At 34.1% G+C, this 21,234-nt stretch overlaps 1 long non-coding RNA gene across 3 annotated transcripts; it reads right to left on the reverse strand.

The window, feature by feature from the left end:
- Nucleotides 1–15,228: 15,228 nt before the first annotated feature.
- LOC149150398 (uncharacterized) lies at nucleotides 15,229–21,031 on the reverse strand. 3 transcript variants are annotated; one of them, XR_016262184.1, is made up of 5 exons: nucleotides 20,739–20,981; nucleotides 20,070–20,657; nucleotides 19,149–19,275; nucleotides 17,660–19,031; nucleotides 15,229–17,413 (listed from the first exon to the last, which is right to left on the reverse strand). It is a non-coding gene; the product is annotated as an uncharacterized LOC149150398 (long non-coding RNA). The 3 variants fall into 3 exon arrangements; XR_016262183.1 differs by having other exon boundaries at nucleotides 19,149–20,631; nucleotides 20,739–20,994; XR_016262182.1 differs by lacking the exon at nucleotides 15,229–17,413 and having other exon boundaries at nucleotides 18,414–19,031; nucleotides 19,149–20,657; nucleotides 20,739–21,031.
- Between the last annotated feature and the right edge of the window lie 203 nt (nucleotides 21,032–21,234).

The raw sequence follows: 21,234 nt of genomic DNA on the forward strand, positions 1-21,234 counted from the left end.
ATCAGAAGAGGAAGTGGAAGCATTGCTTTTGAATATGTCGAAGTACTTTGAAGTCTATAACTATCCTAGCAATTTGAAGGCAATACTAGCCACATACTAGTTAACTGGAAACGCAACTTTATGGTGGGCAGAATATAAAGTTGTAAAAAGTTTGAAATGGAAACTATTTAAAAAAGAATTTAAAAGGAAGTATTTGATTGAGAGGTACTACGATGAAACGGCTAGAGAGTTTCATGAACTAACATTGTGATAGTCTGCCATGGATGAGTTTGTTAATACATTTATGATTTTAATAAGATATGTACCTTATTTGAAAGAGGAGAAGGCAAAAATACATAGATTTATCATCTGCCTACATTTTTCATATAGAGAAAGGATTAAATTTAACAACCTGAAGACCATGGATGAGCCCATCATAAAGGCAAAGTTATGTTTCAATTGGAGAAAACAAAAAGGAGAAAATTTTAAGAGATAAGTGGCAAAGAAACATGATAGATTCAATATTAAGAAAAAAGGGTTTAAGAAACATGAATTTTCTAAGAGTATGCAAGCAAGAAAATATAACAAAAAAAGTTAGCCAACAAAAGAATATAGGAGAAAAAGGAGGATTGGGAATGGGAAACAGAAGTATTAGTGAATTAGTGAAACCACCAATGAAATGTTGGGGTTGTAGTGAAAGTTACTTATGGATATATTGTCCACAAAATCCATTAAATAGGAAAGAAACATTCAATAATATTCAAGAAGCATCTACTATAAATGTTGTTGCCTGTAACATACCCAGAATTAGTGCTACATTGGATGGGAGGCAAACAGATCATTAGTTCATCATGGTGGAAGTTCAAGGTAAAATTCTTGAAAAGGATGTGTCTATACTTATAGATCTAGGATCTACATTAAGTTATATTCCCCCTTTTGTAGTTGAAAGATGTAATCTTGTAAAAGAGAAACAAATCAAGCCTTGGTTAGTACAGTTGGACATACGAACTAAAAGAAAAGTGACTCAAATAAGCATAAATTGCACAGTAAATCTAAATGGAATGCATACCACACTAAATCTAAATATATTACCCTTGGGATCTTAGGATGTTCTCATATGTATGGATTGGATGGAATCACATAGAGTGATATTAAATTGTTTAGAATATTTTTTTACATGTATTGATGATAAGGAGGAAGCCTACATGGTCCAAGAAATACCAAGAAATATTTTTCAAACAAATCTCTACAAAAAAAATGAAGAAATATGCTAGAAAATGATGTCAAATGTTCACAATCGATGTGAAAAATATTTCTGATGATAATTAGAAACCATCATTAGAAGAATATCCTATATTGGAACAATACAAGGATGTTTTTCTAGAAGAAATACCAAGACTTCCTCCAATGAAAGATATTGATTTTACCATTGATCTTATACTTGGAGTTGTTCTAGTATCAAAGGCCCCATATAGAATGAGTATTCTTGACTTAATGGAGTTAAATATTCAGTTATAGGAACTTTTGGATAAAAAATATATAAGGCTAAGTGTATCTACTTAGGGGGCACTAGTTTTGTTTTTCAAAAAGAAGGATGGTACTCTTAGGTTGTGCATATATTACAAACAACTTAATAAAATGACCATAAAAAATGAATATCCCTTACCCAGGATAAATGACTTGTTTGATCAAGTCAGAGGAGCTTCTATTTTTTTCTAAAATCGATCTAAGATCAGGATACCACCAAATTAGAATTAAGGATGAAGATATTCACAAAACAACATTTTGCACACATTATAGGAATTATGAATTTGTGGTACTTCTATTTGGACTTACTATTGCACCAGCTACCTTCATGTGTCTTATGAACAATGTACTTAGATCATTCCTAGATAAATTTGTAATTGTCTTTATAGATGATATTCTGGTATACTCGAAGAGTAAAGAAGAGCATGACCAACATTTGCATATGGTCATTCAAACTCTTGGAGATAATGAATTATATGCTTAATTCAACAAGTGTTCATTTTACTAGAAACAAATTCGTTATCCAGGACATGTAATATTAAAAGAATGAATTCTTGTTGATCTGAAAAAAGATAAAAGTAATAATGGAGTGATTGATACCTAAAAATGTAGAGGAAATTAGATCCTTGACGGGAATTACATAGAAATAATTTCCAAACTTTCATATTCAATTACTTATTTACAGAAGAAAGGAATCAAGTTTGAATGGAGTCAAAAGTGTCCAGACAACTTTGATAAGTTAAAACAACTCTTGACCACAACTCAAATTTTGAAATTGATTGATCCCAACAAGGATTTTGTGGTATGTAAAAATGCAAAGAAGGTTTAAGAGGAGTTTTGATGCATGATTGTCATGTTATTTGTTATGAATTTAGAAAGTTGAAAGAGAATGAGAAAAACTATGCTACTCAAGATCTAGAATTAGCAGTTATCATTCATGCATTCAAAATGTGGAGACAATATCTTATAGGAAGAACATTTCAGTTGAGGACAAATAATGTTAGCCTCAAATATCTATTTGATCAACCTAATCTAAATGTTAGGCAAGCAAGATGTTTAACATTTATTAGTGAACATGATTTTGATATTACACATATTAAAGGAAAGGAAAACATAATAGTTTAGGATTTAAGAAAAAATTTTAATCAAATTTGTGCTACATCAGCAACAAGTTGGTCAACAAACTTAATAAATAATATCAAAATGGTTGTAAATTCTTATTCTTATTCATAATGGATGAAAAAGTTTAGAAAACCGAAACACTAGATGAATATGGGAGTATTTTCAATAGATAACCAAGACATATTGTTGTGTAAAGGTAGAATTTATGTGCCTGATAATATAAATCTGAAAATTTTTGTTTTAGATGAGTTGCACAAAAAGCCAACAACTAGTCATCATGACTGCAAAAAGTTGATTACTATCTTGAGAAAAGATTTTTACTGGCCAAATATGAAAAATGAAACAACAGAATATGTGGCTAAATGTATTGAGTGTCAATAAGTTAAGGCTTCTCATCAACACTCTACTAAGTTGTTGCAACCCTTACCCATTCCATAATGGAAATGGGAGACAATTTCAATGGGTTTTATTCTAGACTACCAAAGACTAGGAAGCAACATGAATCCATTATGGTCGTGGTTGATAAGCTTCGTAAAGCAACATAATTTATCCCTGTAAAATCCATTTTTAAAGCAATAAACATTACATAAATTTTCATGAAATAATTTTTCTGACTCTATGAAATACCTAAAATTGTAATATCAGATGGGGATTCAAAGCTTACATCCAAGTTTTGGAAAGGATTTTCTAAACATATGGGAACAAATTTAAACTTTAGTATATATTACCATCCTCAAATTGATGGCTAAACAAAAAGGACCAATACGGTATTGGGGGATACGTTAAAGATGTATATTAAGGACAAACTGACTAAAACAGAGGATTATTTGCACTTAGCAGAATTTGTTTATAATAATAGTTACCAAACCTACTTGAAAATGAGCCCTTTCAAAGTGATGTATGGAAAAATATGTAAAGTACCCCTAACCTAGGATCATCCTAAAGATATCTTAGTGTTGGGGCCAAATATGCTAAAGGAAATGGAAGAAGTGGTCAAGCAGGTTAAACATAATTTGAAAACAACCCAAGATATTAGAAGAGCTATGCGGACTGATAGTTCAGAAGGAGTTTCATGTGAGATCATGTGTATTTAAAAGTTAAACCCAAGAAAAACACGTTCATACTTGGTAGTTGTACCAAGTTATCACCTAGATGTTGTTAACATTTTGAGGTGTTAGCCATAATTACACCTTTGACCTATTAGCTAACCCTACCAACCAATATTAAAATTCATAATGTGTTTCATGTATCTTTGTTAAAAAAGTATGTACATAACCCATCTCATGTAATTGATTGGAATGTTGTAGAAGTGGAGCCAGAGGGAGAATTCCTAACAGAGCCCAAAGTGGAGGGAAGCCATGCTCTAGAATAAATTCATACCTGAGATAAAGGTACAATGGAAAAATTTTAGCCCTCAAGAGACAACTTGGAAACTCGAGAATACTTTTAAAGAAGCATACCCATCCATGTTTTAACTGACAACAAGACATCGAAACAATGCCAAATACAAGCAAGACATTGGAACAATGCCAAATTCAAGTAGCTGACAACAAGACATCGAAACAATGCCAAATTCAAGCAAGACATCGGAACAATGCTTTCCGATGCCAAATTCAAACAGCTGACAACAAGGCATCGAAACAATGTCAAATTCAAGCAAGACATTGGAACAATGCCAAATTCACGCAGGGGAGAGTGTCATATCCTTTGCTTGAAAACGTTTTATTGTATGTGCTATAAATATATGTAATTATGTGTGTGTAATTATTTGTTAAACTTCTTGTTTGGAACAAAATATCATCTTTTTATTACTGATTAACACTAGAAAAATGATGGCCGCAAATTAATGTTGATTATAATTACCCATTTATAAAGTCCTACGAACCCAATTTTCAATGATTGGATTAATTAAATAATCTTCAATGATTGGATTAATTAAATATGGATATGTGAGATCTATAACTTCCCTAAAAGACAGGAGGTTGTCCTTACAAGTGGGAAGTTGATCTCATAAATAGGTTGTCCTTGGAAGTGGGAAGTTGAGCTCATAATTAAGCTCAATAATTCCCTGCCACTTGTTAGGTGATGTGGAGGTAGTTACTAACTACCCAATGGTAGGAAAAGAGGTAATTATTCTTTTTGTAATCTTGTGAAAATAAAAAGAGAGAACATAAGGCATACATACAAGGAGGAAAAATTCTATGGCTACGAGAAAATGAAGTGCTTCTATAATATTTTCCAAATTTTATTTTGATAAAATACTCTTAAAATTCATAAATTATGACTTTTTCTCATCATCATGTTGAAATCAGAATTTTGCATAAATATATGGGAGAAAACTAAATTGACTATTTTACTATAAAATTGTATGTTTTGATAAAGAAAAATATTATTCATTTTATTTGTGATTTTTGTTTTAAATTTATTTAATATTATTATTATTAATCTAAATAAAAAAATAGAAGATTAGTTTAGTTAATGATGTTTACACAATAGTAAATGTTGTAAAAATAGTATAAGAAGCCTTCAAAATAGTTAGCAGTTTATATATTTAAAAATTCTTATGAGTTAATCTGACTATACTATAAGTGTTTTGCACGAAACTTACTAAAGAAACAAACAAATAAAATCATGTACATGTGGTAAACATAAGTTTACGTTAGAACATAAAAACATAGTCCATAATGTCATTCTTATCTTCTTTTCAATACTTGTTTACACGGAAAAGCACTATATATTATATAAGAGTTGAAGTTACAGTAAAGAAAAATACATTATTTGCACTAATATATATGGAAAAATTATTACAATAATATTTATATGTTATTTTTAATTTAAAATAAACAGCGTCATCGTAGTAAGTTGGGAAAATAAAAGTTAACGAAATAGAATTTCATACAAGAAATTGTTCATTGTAATTTTCTGTACAAATATATCAAATAAATTTGACATACAATATTTTACCCTAAAAAAATACTTGACAATAGAATGTGTGAAGATAAACTTTTAACCAATAAAATATAATTTTAAATCATACTTCAACATAAAAATGTAATTTTCTACTCATTGCTTAACATTTAATACCTTACCTAGAATATTACATTAAAATCACAATTTATCCTCATATCAAGAAGAAATATCTTAACTATTACCTTAGCATATCCACCCTAATATTAAAAAAATAATAAAAATAAACTTAACATATCCACCATAATGTTAAAAAAAATAACAAAAATAGAAACTACAAAGAAATAATATGTATAAAGGCATGGGCAACATTTTTTTTTGTCAAAAGAGCTAAAATATAAAACATAGTTAAAATTTATGTCATTTTACTTAGTCATAGTCCTCGATGACACTTTTAAAATTTTATCCATTTTCCTAACGAGCACTTTGAAATTTTATCTATTTTTAAAAAGCATAATTACATATTTCGGTTTATAATAAGGATTTTCCTATGGTAATCAAATTCAAGCGGTAGGTGTTTTCGTTAGCTTGAGGTTTTTTATTCCAACTTCATGTGTATTAGGATTTGTTGAATCCTTTTCATTTTTTAAATTGATGGCATAGATTGATTTTTAAATGAATATGCTATGAACAGTTGTGATGTGTAACAGAGTTTGAGTTTCTTTTTCATGGTTAATCATTAAATTCAAGGGGAAAAATTCTTATAACACAATAAAATTATACTATTTTCAAAACAATTATGAAGAGATCATTTTAGAAGGAGAAAATTGGTTCACAAAGCCTCAATAGTCATGAGTTAACAAATATAATTCAGGGTGCACTTGAAAAATGCAAAAAAAAAGCAAAAAATAGGAAATCGAAATCAAATTACTTTCCTTTGAATGTTTGGTTTGATGAAGAATGCAAAATGGCCAGGAGAACCTTGAAAAATATAATTCAGGGTGCACTTGAGAAGTGCAAAAAAAACAAAAAATAGGAAATCGGAATCAAATTACTTTCCTCTAAATGTTTGGTTCGATGAAGAATGAAAATGGCAAGGAGAACCTTGAAAAAGGCGGACGAGGAGAAGATGAATGTAAAGTTATATAAGCAGATTTTAAAAAGGAAAAAAAGATGAGTTCATGCAAACAATGCGAGAAGAGTTAATATATCTAGGCAAGAATAACTCAAAGTTTTTTTGGCACACGAACTTCAACCAAAGAAGGAAATTGAAAATAATATTACAACCAACTAGTGGTTTGACTATGCAAGACAACTCTATGAAAAAGAGTTAAAGGTTGAGCCTCCTCCCAAGATCAACACAACTACAAAGTTTTTCACATTATAGGAGGTGGAGGCAGGTATTAAAAAGTTGAAGACAGGGAAGGCAAAGGACTTGGTTGAACTTCAAGCAGAATATTTTAGCACCACACATCATGGAAATATTCAACAACATCATTCCGCAAGGATCCCCAAGAGATTGGACAACTAGTCTAGAAATAGCCCTTTTAAAAGTGGAGACATTAATGATCCTTCCAAACTATAGAACCATTATGATCAATCCTTTGTTTGTAAAGCTTTTCAATGACATGGTAGAAAATAGAATCAATAAGTGGGCAGAAGTAAATGAAAAGAGGGAAAAAGGGCAAGAAGGAAGCATTCTACAGTGGATCATGGTATCACGCCGAGACACATTGTTGAAAAGGTTTGGGGGGACAAAGAAGAACTATTTTTTTGCTTTGTTGACTTCAAAAAGGTAGTTGACATGGTTCCTAGAAATAATTTGTGGCATAGAATGGGAGAACTTGAAATTCCTTTGCATTATAGAGTCGTTGTTCATAGGCTTTATGAAGAGTTGAATGTCAAAATTAGAACTTCAGTAGGTATTTCAGAAGAGTCGAGCAATGATGCCCTTTATCCCCTACCCTTTTTTGTTTATATATTGATAAATTAGAAGAGTGGCTAAATCTGCAAGGTGGGGATGGTGTTTGGTTGGGAGAGTCTGTGATGAAGCTTCCTTTATATGATGATGACCTTGTATTGATTGTTAAATTGGCCCATGGGTTGTAGATGCACCTATATGCCCTTGAGCATTTTTGTAAAGAAGTGGGGATGCAAGTCAATACCAGTAAGACCAAAATAATGATTTTCTCTAATAAAAGGAAGCAAACTCAGCATAGGTTCTTCTTTGAAGGCAACATTCTTGAGGGGAGTAAATGAATACAAGTACCCGGGGATTGTTTCAACAACAAACTTAATTAGGAGAACTACAGAAATAAGAGAATTTTAGGAGGGTGGAAAGCATTATATGCACTTCAAAACAAATGTAGAGAGGCAAAGTTATGGGATTGGAAAATGATTAAAGTGCTTTTTGGACTCCTAGTTTGTCCAGTGATATTATATGGGTGTGAACTATGGGCTAGCAGCATCCCTGTTTCAAAATGGAAACAAATTGAGAAAATCCAAATACGCTTGATCATGAGCAAGTTCAAAATAAAAAGTTCGGTTCCTTATGAGATAATGTGAGTGAAATAGGAGCAACTCTCATTGAAACAATTGCTATGGTGTGTTTTACAAGGTATCTAAAAAGAATTGAGAAAATGAGAGTAGGTAGATAGCCGAAAGTTATCTTCAATGAAGGCATGAGTGAAAGAAAGAAATCATGGATGAAACAAAACAACAAATGGATGCAAAAATGAAATATTTACCTCAATGTATGTTCCACAAATAGCAAGGAGTTAAAGAATTTTGTTATGGAGAAATTTTGTAAGTATATATGGAGAAAAGAGTTGGGTAGAAATAAGAAGTACTATTTTAAGGAATTCAACTCCACTTGTGATCTCCAACAAAAAGAGTACATTAGAGCTAGCATTCCCTGGAGAGCAAAGATTCTTATTGCTCAATTAATAACTAATTCACATCAACTTCTGTGTGAAAGACTTAAAGAAGCTTGGGAAGAACGGGTGTGTACTTTTTTCTCTTCTGGGCAATAGAATCAGAAAAGCATTTCATTTTGGAATGTGATGCTTTCAAAGACATCAGGGACAATTATGGCAATATGTTACCATCAATTCCTTGGCATTGTCTTTTTAGTGAGGGGATTGTTAGAAAGTTGGATCAGCTCATCATCAATTTGAGTAAGAAAAAGATTGAATTGCAAAATACAAAAAACAGAAACGTTGGTAGTCCCATAAACTATCTTTAGCCTCATAGACATTAAAATATCATTCATTCATTCATTGCACGCCCTTTATAAAATGTTACTAGTCCCATAAATTATCATAGACATTAAAATATCATTCATTCATTGTACGCTTTTTATAAAGTCAATTAGAAAGCCAACTAATTGTAACGATCTCCTAAATCAAGAGAGCCAAAAAAAAATGACAAATGTTTCAATGATCTGGTTATGACCCGTGGAAACAAACCTACAAAGTGTATATAAAGTTCTCATATCTACGTTTTTAGCATCCTAAAATTTGGAAATTAATCGACGTCTTCGATTTTAGGCTGCACGGTGAAAATAAATTTAATTTTTTAATTTTTTTTAATAATTAAATTTTATAAATTATTTCTTTTATAAAACAAATAAACTTGTCACCCTTTTAATTTTGTTATATGTTTTAATGAGTGACGATGCAAATTCCTCACGATTCAATATTTTTTTAATGGTCATTCCACGCTTTCTGGGACCACCGTCTAAATCAACGTCGATCATTGTTTTTTTTTATATAGAAGGGCCAACAGGTTATTAAACTGTGCTATGTTTTTAAATTTATTTGCTCATGATAATTAAGTTAATTTCAAACTTTTATATAATTATTATAAGTTATAATGAAAATAATAATATTTTTATTATATTTAAATTTTTTGTATTATAATTTTTATTGTAATATATATTGATATTTTGGTTATATATTAAAGTAATTGGACTAATCCATAGAAAAAACTGAATATAATTGTCGTATAAAATTGGACTACTACATAGAAAAAACTGAATATAATTGTCGTCATAAGCCTCTACTTTGCAGAAAACATGTGGCACGTGGCATGTCGAAGTGGTCGGCCCTGAACCCCACAGGGTTTGTGCCCACGTCTGGTCCATTTCCCTGAAACTATGGCATCAGAACATAAAGAATTGGTAACCAATAGTAGTGAGACGCGCTTCATTAATGGCGATGGGATCTCGTATTGTCTGCCTTCAAAAATGGCGCAGTGGAGGGGTTGTTGCGAAAGTTATATAGAAATTTTAGTGATATTTAAAAAAAAATTGGCAAGGATTTTTGTAAATTCAAGTTATAGTTGTTAAAATTCAAAATTTTAGCTGTTCTAAATGTGTTTGATGATGCTGAATCTATTTCTAAAATACAATTCAAATATTGTCTTTACAAGATTTTTTGAAATTTTTAATCCAAATTTCAACCACTTTTAACCGTCCAAACAATTCCTCCCCTCAACAGACTCCTTCAAAAATAAAGGAAACGACACATACCGTTGCCACTGAATGATCTTTTGAACGCCATAACGGCGTTGAGCGCGGTGTAGTGGTCTTCTTGGGGGCCCCTCGCCACGCAAACTTACGGTGGAATTCCCCTTCACGTCCCCCATTACATAATCTGTCTTTCAATTCCTTGCACGCTAACTGGCATATCACGATCTCATTGGCCATGGAAAAGTACGTCGAGTACGACGGCGAACAGTATCACACTCCCCACTAACATCATATTGACGGCCCTGAGGCCTGGAATGTGAAATTTACTTCGCCTCTTCGCTGAGAATTTGGTTTTGTTTATTTATTTGTTTGTTTTTAGTCAATTTTTTATTTTTTACTCTATCGGGAGTTAATTGTTAAATTATACTAGCATTTGCACCAGATGTTGCAAAGGAAACGCCGTAAGGCATAAAGTGCAGAAATCCATTATCCATATAGTGTGTGCATTAGGTCAATGACCTAAATATCAACATGTCTATTCACTTTTTCTAAATGTTGTAAATGACCAGAATTATAGAAATATTCCTAAATGTGTACCAATATTTATAGGCACACTCCTTATACCTTAAGATTTTTTGTTGCAGCTTCAGATTTGGAAGTCTTGAGATTTACCAAAGCGTGCGGAAATCCATTATCCATATAGTGTGTGCATTAGGTCAATGACCTGAATATCAACATGTCTATTCACTTTTTCTAAATGTTGTAAATGACCAGAATTATAGAAATATTCCTAAATGTCTACCAATATTTATAGGCACACTCCTTATACCTTAAGATTTTTTGTTGCAGCTTCAGATTTGGAAGTCTTGAGATTTACCAAAGCTTCAATTCTTGCTTCTTCTCGCTGATATCTGAAATTTACAGACAACTTGAATGCTCACAGATTTTGTTGTGAAAATTATAGATAACAAATGTTAGCAATCTATTAATTTCGAAAAAACTGTCAGAGATAAAGGTCTTATCGCGTTTATCAATACATAACATTGTAGATTAGAGCTCATTTCAACTTTAAAAACTGGAAATTGAAAGAGAGAAAAAGAGAAAACATAAAGGAAATTGAAACAGAATTGTAATACGATCTTTTAAATGCATTAACACTAAGCTAATGATATGTTCTTTAAAAATGCGCCCATGAAAATCGTTCTCTATTAACGCAAGCAAGAGATATTTAATTACCACTACAAATTGCTTTGACATTTGTTGTGGTGGTCTTTAACACTACATCTAACTGGTAAAGTTTATGTTCAAAAACACTTTTTTACATTCCTGGTCTAAGTAGAAAATTGTTTTTTGTTAACCAAACTACAGAGAGCAATCTGCATGTAGAGGTTGAGTTCACAACAGGCAAACACTTCATGAAGAAAAAGGACAAAAAATATCATAGCTTTGGGGGTGGAAAGCTTTGTCATGTTAAGCAAGGCAGAAGTTGACTCAATTCAAGATTTTAATCTCAAGCATGTCACATCCAAGGAGAGTGCCTTTGATCAGGTCCGTACAGAAGGGAAGCCTATGTGTCAAAAGACTGTAATTGCAGGAATTTAAACAGATAGAAAAGCCTGGTAACTGAAACAATTGGTTCAACATTTAGTCATTCTATGTTTCTTCAATAACATAAACACTGGAGCATGGCAGATGACTCACAATGCTCACACCTTTTTAGAAGGTTGATTGAAGGGGATTTGGCTTACTTATTTGTTTTATATTTCATTGTATATTTAGCAAATTAAAACATAAATTATGCACTAAACAAGAACATGCCCGGGGATAGAAAATTCTTAGAAAAGGGTTGTCGGCATTCTAATCCAAAGAATTGGAAAGAATCCCAAAACTTGTCAAATTTAAATGTTGCAAGCATGCCAAATTCATTATCTGTCTTCAGTGCTTCAGAAATGTCTCAAACATCAGCTCTAGATCTTCTTCTTGTGCCTACGTGCCTACTCTTACAACTTTCAAAGGGGTCATGCCTTTCCAGCTGCTCAAAAAAATGATTTGTAAATCTTATTTTTCTTAATGTTAGATATTAATTTACCAAATCCTCAACAAATGAATAAAAAGAATTTAATGATAAAATGGAAATTTCGAAAAACATCACAAATAAAGATATAATGCATTGAACTTACAAGCCACCAAAAAACTGGAACAAAATATCGATGGACATTATCACGACCAAATGCACACCAAGTGTAAGAAATATTATTTTCAGTGTCAACAATCTAGCACATTCAAAACTAATATTACAGGCAACTGCCATTTATGCCAAGTCTCCTTTCCTTGCACAGCATAACATCTCAATCTAGTTGCAAGTTAAACATGAAAAAAAATGTGTAATTAAAAATTGAAAAACAGTTGGCTTTGAATACATAATGAATACAAAAATTGTAACATAGATTTCAGTTTTGACTTATGAGTTACCATTTCAAGTTTGTACAATACCCGAAATTTCCAGCATCTCCCCATTCAACTCTCTTCGTCTGCAATCTTCACTATCTGAGTTCCAAGTTCTAGAATAATTGCAATTTTTCTTTGAAATCGCTTCCTTCTAAAGCTCAGATAGAAACATTACAATGCCTAGGAATTAGACACAAGAAGCAGCCCACTTGAACAATTAAAGTGGCCCTTGAGGGGCAAACAACTGAACACGAGGACTTTCATTTGGTTAAGCTATCGTGACAGCGCGTACTTTTCTGTCAAAATCACCCAGAGATTTGCACATGGCTCCAATTGCTTATTCATGGCTCAAGAAATTTAACTTTAGTGGTTTCCTTAACATACAAATGTACAAATGTTAAGGCAACCACTAAAGTTAAATTTCTTGAGCCATGAATAAGCAATTGGAGCCATGTGCAAATCTCTGGGTGATTTTGACAGAAAAGTACGCGCTGTCATGACAGCTTAACCAAATGAAAGTCCTCGTGTTCAGTTGTTTGCCCCTCAAGGGCCACTTTAATTGTTCAAGTGGGCTGCTTCTTGTGTCTAATTCCTAGGCATTGTAATGTTTCTATCTGAGCTTTAGAAGGAAGCGATTTCAAAGAAAAATTGCAATTATTCTAGAACTTGGAACTCAGATAGTGAAGATTGCAGACGAAGAGAGTTGAATGGGGAGATGCTGGAAATTTCGGGTATTGTACAAACTTGAAATGGTAACTCATAAGTCAAAACTGAAATCTATATTACAATTTTTGTATTCATTATGTATTCAAAGCCAACTGTTTTTCAATTTTTAATTACACAATTTTTTTCATGTTTAACTTGCAACTAGATTGAGATGTTATGTTGTGCAAGGAAAGGAGACTTGGCATAAATGGCAGTTGCCTGTAATATTAGTTTTGAATGTGCTAGATTGTTGACACTGAAAATAATATTTCTTACACTTGGTGTGCATTTGGTCGTGATAATGTCCATCGATATTAAAAGATGATATTTTTAAATCCTTAGAATCCTTGATAGCATGACAAGGTTTGTCTTAAATGGTTCATTTATTCTTGTCATGCTACATCCTCATTTTCATGAGCATGCATGCATTATTAACATGAGCGTGCATTATTAACTCTTTATGCTAATAGAAAAATAAAGATGCTCTCTTTATGCCCAAAGTCTTATTACTGATATTTGATTTTGTGTTATTTTTCAGCTCTCTTCTATTAAAGTGCTCTTGAAAGCAATCTTCCAGGATCAATTTATCCCACAAATGCTGAAGTGAGGTCTGATGTTCAACTTCTTTCCACACCGGTATTGATTAATGGCATAGTAAAAATAAATGTAAGGAAGTTCCTTCATTACTTCTACCAAGGATGCAAAAGCTCGAAGTACCTTCCTGATAATATCTTTCAAGTTAAATCAAAGTCGATTTGTGGCCACTTCAATCATGGACATTTGTGCCACATTCCTGCATGTTTCCCATTGTTTCCAGGGCAGATTTGCATAAGATAGGGCACTGCGGTAAAAGTATGTGGCTGTGGGTTATGTTCAGATGTTCGAGTGTTCTTTTGAAGAGATATATCAAGATATGGGGCACTCCTTTGAAGCCCAAACACAGTATCTACAACAAGAAATTGGGCGTGCTTGTGATGGCAGTTATAACCAGCAGCAGGGATAACTTAACAGCAGAGGAAAGGTGCTGATTTGATGCTACTTTTGGGCCTGTCCACATTCATTTATGACAGCAGAGGAAGGCACAGTACTTGAGATGGTTATTTCAATTATTTTTGGATCTGCAGTCCTACTGGTATAAATAGTTACAACCAGCGTTAGAGGTTCATGAGGGAGTTAACTTTACTGATTACATGAAGGGCACCATCAATGAGGAGTTACATTAGGGTGACCTGCTGGAAAGTCATTATTTACTTGAGTTATGCCAGCCAGGAGGGCACACTCCTTGGCTGTTACTTTAGATCTGATAGCATTTAACTATGAGCAATATTTTAATTGAGTGACAAAGGCATTTCTCAACTAGTTGTAAAAGAGGAACTTAAACGCATACTTAATAAAGCTTATGACAATATACAACTTAAACGCATACTTAATAAAGCTTATGACAATATAGTTTTGTGCCAGTGTCATAAACGAGTTTCTGTGATGTGGGAAACAACTTCAGTTGCTGTAGCTTGGAAAACAACTATTGCAAGTTTTATCACTGCTTAACGATCACCAGAAAGTCCCCCAAGGCATGCTTAGTATTTGTATTGAGGGAATTAAAATATAAAACTCTTTTAATAAGAAAGTTCAATTCACTGTTTGAGAAAGGAATGGAGAATTTGCTTTTGTGTATTTACATGGGTCTGGAATGTGCATGGCAATAATCTTGGATATTTGATGAGGAGCTCTACTGATCTGTGGTTGTTGTAGTTCTACACATTGTAAGGGGTGTTTTTTTTGGCCTCATGAGATTTTGAATGTTAGTTTAATGGTCATATCATGTTTTTATTATAAAGTATTGATGTTTTGTATTAATTTAATAGTTGATTGGTTATAAATTAATTGTTAAATGATTGTAAAATAAAAATGTTTTAATTGAATATATATAAACAGTTACCCTACGTAACAACAGAAGTACATTGTTCTTTGAAATTCCAGATAAGCTAGGCATTCCAGCTCCATGTCTAAAATTTCCAGCTTACAAAAGACTAATAACAAAGATTTCCAACAGTTCACACAAGTATAAATGCTGTAAAAGCTTCCTAGTATTAGTAAAACCTTGAAATACATCAGAAAAATAAAAGATGTTACAGCTGTCAGCTTCTTCCATTCCTTGCGTAGAGTGCATTGGTTCCAAATCTCCTATTTCCATGGCTTCAAAGAGCTGCCACACAGTGTCTTCTTCCCTGATTTCTCCAATCTTTGCAGAGTCCAAGTTTATGTGATTAGAAGCACCTGAAATATCATTCTGACTTTACTGTGTGCTTCTTAGGAAAGCACATTCCATTTCCAACTGCATCACCCTTTGATTCAAATAGGCAGAATCCCCATAATAGTATCATTTTGTGAAGAAATTTACTGTGTGCTTCTTAGCAAAAGGAAGAGCTTGTCAATGAAGTTAAGATTGGAACAACAATCACAAGCCTGGATACATCGGATATGTATGAGAAAAAATATCTAGTTCTTCTAAACACCAAAAGGAAAAGCTGGAGTAATTGTAGGTATGTTATTGGATAGCATTGTAATGTCTTGGCACCTAGGGAGCAGATGCACCTTATGACTCAACATCTGCCCTCTCCCACTCCTTCACAATCCCCCTCTGCACCGCAGAAAATGAAACCTTGGAAAGATTGGATGCCAGAACTTAACAAGTCTTATGTCAATCAGAAAAGAGGCTTTTATTCTAGCTCTTTTCAGGAGTCTTCATATGTTTCTCCAACCATAGAAGGCAGTGATGGGACCGAAGAAAAATCTCCAAGGTCAAGATTGGAAATTCTGGGCAAAAACTTACTAGATGACGGAGAAGGCTCTGATGTTCATGAATCATATGCAATTGAAATTGTCTCTGAAATAAAAAAGAATCTTACAGCTTTGTGTTTGGGCAAGAGCTCGGCCCTATATGAGCTCTCACAGCTGCATTTCCTTTTTGGTCTTCTTTGATATATGAATACACACCATGTGTATTGAAGGAATGTAACGGGTTTATCTCTGCGGGGAAAAATAACTGTGTCAAGAGCCCTGAAATTGAATTTGACCAATTTTTTTTTTTTTTTTTTTTTCCATTCTATGGATAGATTGTTTGATAAATGTGTAATGTTTGGCAATAATTTCTTTTTGATATATTGGATATATTTTCTATGATTTATCTCACGTCTTTATTTCCAATTTTTCCTTCAGTCCCAAAATTCAAGCTGAAATTATGTCCTTTCAGTATTCCTCCGGTGATTGCTTCCTCTAAGAATAGGTGTCATGGATTCACCTTTGCTACTTGTAAGTATAGTTGTCGCAGATTCGCCTTTGCTGCTTCTTAGTATAGGTGTCATGGATTCATCTTTCCTGCTTCTAAGGATAGGTGTCATGGATTCACCTTTGCTACCATATTTGTTGGGACCATTTGGCAGAAAAAATACTTCTAATGCAGTTCCAACTTCCTATAGCCTATCCATTCAGCAACAAAGATTCTTCTTTTGCAAGCCAGCCTGAAATTTTGCAAAGATGCCATATTTCAATAGAATATTTTGGTTTTCTTCAGTGTAGTTTTCTGAGCACTGTAATGGCAATATTTGTAGAATTGGCCTCTGTGTCTCTAAGATATCCAGGGGAATGGGTTCATTTTCAATTGAACAAGTGGTTTTGAGGATTGCCACTTGGCAAAGTTCACCAATTCCGTTTTAACTTTTGTTAGCTGCTTTATGGAGTTTCTTTTGCTTGAGGTTCCACCCTCGTCTTGTACCTTTTTGTCTGTAGAATTGTGAAGCCAGGCCTCTAATCATAACTTTGCTTGTGGTGCTTGCAATGCTTGTATGGCAACTGAGGGGATCTATAAACTCTCTAAATGCCAACTACAAATAGGAAGCAGGCCACACGACTTCATTAAGAAAAAGAGCTTGAAAAAGAGATTCAAGCTTCCAGTGTGTACCTAAGCACTAGCCTAACGAAGGAATTTTGGAGAACTGTTTGATGTTTCATACTGTCTTGAATCTGGATAGCTTGGCTAATAGCCATTAAGGACTGCCTATGAAGGCATCAATGAGTGGGCTGATTCGCTGTAGAAGTAACAGAATCAACAAGGTAATAAAGTTTCTCCTTTGATAGCATATAGCTGTTTCATTCTTATCATCCAACTGAATTTCATTTAGCTTTCAGTAAATGCAGCTGTTTCTCAGTGTGCAGGTCTGGTAGCAAATATCTCAACAAATAGATCCTTCAAACCTTCATGCAGGTAATAAAAAAAAACCAGATAAGTCGCATAATATTCTTAACGCTACCAAACACAAATAAAAAAACTCAATATACAAATATGTCTAGTGATTGAACCGTGCATACATGTGGGCCAAAAACCTCATGGGACAAAAGAAAAAAAAACAACCATTCTTTTTCCATTTAAGAGGCATTTACTTTACCCAAAAAGAGACAAATAAGACAGTGATACACAGAGGATATAAGCTAGAAATGAACCTGATCTCTGAGTAGGAAGGGCCGAAGAAAACCATGACCAATAGAGCAGAGCACTGGCATAGTTACAACCATAGCGTCAATTTCCAGGGATGGTAGAGGGAAAAATAGCAGCAGTAGGGCTCTCATCATCAACTCAAGTCGTCCCCTCCTCTTCCCTCCCATGATATTTGAACTTTATATTGGCAAAATTTGCAGCTAGTCCCAAACCATTACCGCCACTCTAGAACTAGTCCCAAATCATTACCACTGCAATCAATCCAGCTCCAGTGAGTACAGCCAAATATTTGTAAAATGGCTTGTCAAAGGGGATAACAGGGTTTTTAGGGTTGTGTATTAATCCTTTCTGAAGAACATATAGATAAGAATAAAAATCACAATCTAAATATGAAGCCCCATATGACCATTTTATTCAGGGATAGTTCCATCACTGCCATGAAAAACCTGGCCACACAATTAGCTTGCTTTTCTATTGTTACACTCGTCAAGTTGTGTACCACAACCATAAAAGGAAAGGTCTTTATAATATTCCACTACAAGAAAACTAACTTGACCGATTCTAGATCAATTTGAAATGGCCAAGATCTCTGCAGATATTTGGACTGGCAACCAACCTAGCTTGAAAACAGGTTGCACAAAGCCGTAAAAAATAAGCTATCATAAATAGAGTTATTACATGCACAAGGTGCTTAAAACCCTCCGCCTCACATCCCTTTACAAGGAGGATGCACAAATTGCAATATTATTTGATTGTGAATTACACCAGGGAATTCCTAGTATGAAGAACTTGATTGCTACATCTTAACAGCACATATTTTACAACAGAGACACTGAACTTGCTTGCTGCAACCTTACCAGCACATAATCTGCAACTGACACACCGATATCTTGAAGAATTCCCCCAGAGCTCTTGACAGTGAAGTGCTTTGAAAGTTTGAAGTTTGAACATTAGCCACCATATCATGTGATTCTTGATTATTATTTGCATGGTTAGAACTGTCAAATAATATTCCTTTGAGGTCCCAATTGCATTAGAAGGAAGTCCAACTAAAGCATGCCGCTGAATATCTAAAGTCATACAGGCAGATACAATGTACAAGCATCATAGAGCAACTCAATATAAATACAATGAGAAAAGGAACCCTCTCTTCTGAAGAACCACAGCATCTCTTCCATGACTAAGCAGCCATGAAATATGTAAAAATAAAAACCATAACCATCCCTGTTAAGGAAGCTACAGTTTTCTCATGATGATCATAATGATATCTGGAGCTACCCTGTTCACATTTCCCCAAAACCTGCACAGTTGACGTGAAATCCTTCATAACCCACGGATGCCTTGCAACAGCCTCTAAGCTCATCCTTTTCTTCGGATCTGTGAAATCCAATAGTGGCAGCTTGATTATTATGGTGAATTTCAAAATTTGCAGCAATGCAACTCTTAAAATTAAAATCTGCTCTGTAAAACATTCAATTGAGAAAAGTCACTTACCCTTGCAAAGAAGACCTTCGAGTAAGTTTGCAAGTGTTGGATTCATATCCTCTGGAAGTACAAGTGGATCATGAACAATCTAAGCCACCACTAGTAACAACAAAATAAGTATTTCCCTCCATCCGGCCTGTTTGAAAAGTCAAAAGCAGCAGAGATTCATTTACCTTGTCATATGTGCCTTGCAAGGAGTCACCAATGAAGGGATAAGAACCTAACACCATACCAGCATTTATCAAGCGACCATACCAGCATAATTACAAGGGTCTCATACTTTTTGGCCCTCTTGAACCGTTGAAGTTCTAGTTGAAATGGGGTATCAATATTTATGAAGAAAATTATGAAATAGCAAAAGTAAAAATAGTCTCTCGGGGCAGAAATTAGAAGTCCCAACTCCGGATCCTATACCAATTTTTTAGCATGAATATTTCTGCATGTTCATAATAAGTTCTGGTTAAAGCCGGCCGATATTTTAGCATGAATATTTCTTGAAAAAATGATGTGATTGCATTTGCGTTAATTTCAAGTTTTTAACAGATAGACATAAATATTAAAATCAAGGAAAAACGGTTCCAATTTCCTGTAGTAAAAAAACACCCAATTTCCACTGTTATTCTTCGAAGTCCAAGAGCGAAAATATTTGCTTGATATGCTCCTGGAGATTTCTATAATACAACATAAACCATCTCAGCTTCACCTCTTACCGAACACAACTACTGAATGTTAACTCCATCCAGACATTGTCTTCAGGTACCAATACCAAATAACAATTCTTCTGTATGACATTTTCCAATGATACAAACTGCTGTTGAATTTAAGCCCATCTTGAATTCATAATTCAATCAACCCACAACATAAATAAAGCAATCCCATTCTTAAATTATCCACACAGAAAACAACTGGGTACGCGTTCCTAATACCAACCTCTATCCGTCCTCATGCTACCAATATCAACACCAAACACCGGCTGATCATCATGACAGCTTGCGAACGGCAGCCCTTCAATTTCAGGCGTTATCCACACATGACACAACTGACTTCAGTGGACAAACTCCCACATTTTAGCAATGAAGAAAGAAAGGGAAAAAAAAATCCCCGAATTTAACAGAGAACGGTAAAGCCTGTGCACTCCACTAACATCATACTCCGCATGCTCTACCCGTGTCGCCTGATATCTCATCAAACACATATACATTACATCTGAGATTAATTGGTTACTGTACCCGCCTGATAATTCCTATTCCCCATTATCAGCGATATAAGATTCGGGCACAACCTTGAAATACCCGTTGGGCATGTCCTGAATCAAACAACCAGAAGGCAACCTCCTGCATTTCATAAATCCCGCAGGCGAATTATCTCGAAGGCCATCAACAGATACATCTACCAATGCTCATACGCCCTCAGCGTGCTGTTTGCAGAATCGAAGAAAGTAAACCTCTCGATCAGGAACCAACGGTGAAAGCACTTGCAATTCTGCATACATCTGCAAGTCACAGAAAACTGCATCTTCTGCAAGTCACAGAAAACTGCATCTTAGTAATCAGAAAGTAAAACAAAATGGTAATTGAAAAAAAAAAAATACAAGCTTACCAATTGCAGTGCACCGTTCCTTGTCCCGCCCATCCCGCTCCATACCTTGTCCCGCCCATCCCGCTCCATATTACATCGACTGTGGCTGCCCTGGATATCATGCAGGGTAACATTTCCTTATACCTATTCGCCATTAGAAACATGGGAATACAGGTAACCTGAAGGGTGCATGCTGGCCAGATGTGATGCGCTGCGAGATGTGATGTGTTGCAAGGAGAATGAATCGGTCACATTACATGGGCAACCGCCTATAATGATCGGACGGAAGAGATTTTTTTAATCGTCTAACACAATGGATCAACGGCTCAAGGCATTACACAGTGGCATCCAGGGAAGTTAATCCCAAAGGGAAACGCCTTACGGCGTAATTAGTGTAGATAATTATTATTGGTTGTTATATCTTAATGCAGGTTAATTCATTATTGTTATTTTAAGAAAACTATGTTATCTAAAATTACTTATACTTATTTGTGGGCTAGACTTTGCTCTTACTAGA

This window comes from Pinus tabuliformis, chromosome 9 (assembly GCF_031772625.1).
Source record: "Pinus tabuliformis cultivar Carrire ecotype Pingquan chromosome 9, CPIR1, whole genome shotgun sequence".
Taxonomy (NCBI): Eukaryota; Viridiplantae; Streptophyta; class Pinopsida; order Pinales; family Pinaceae; genus Pinus; species Pinus tabuliformis.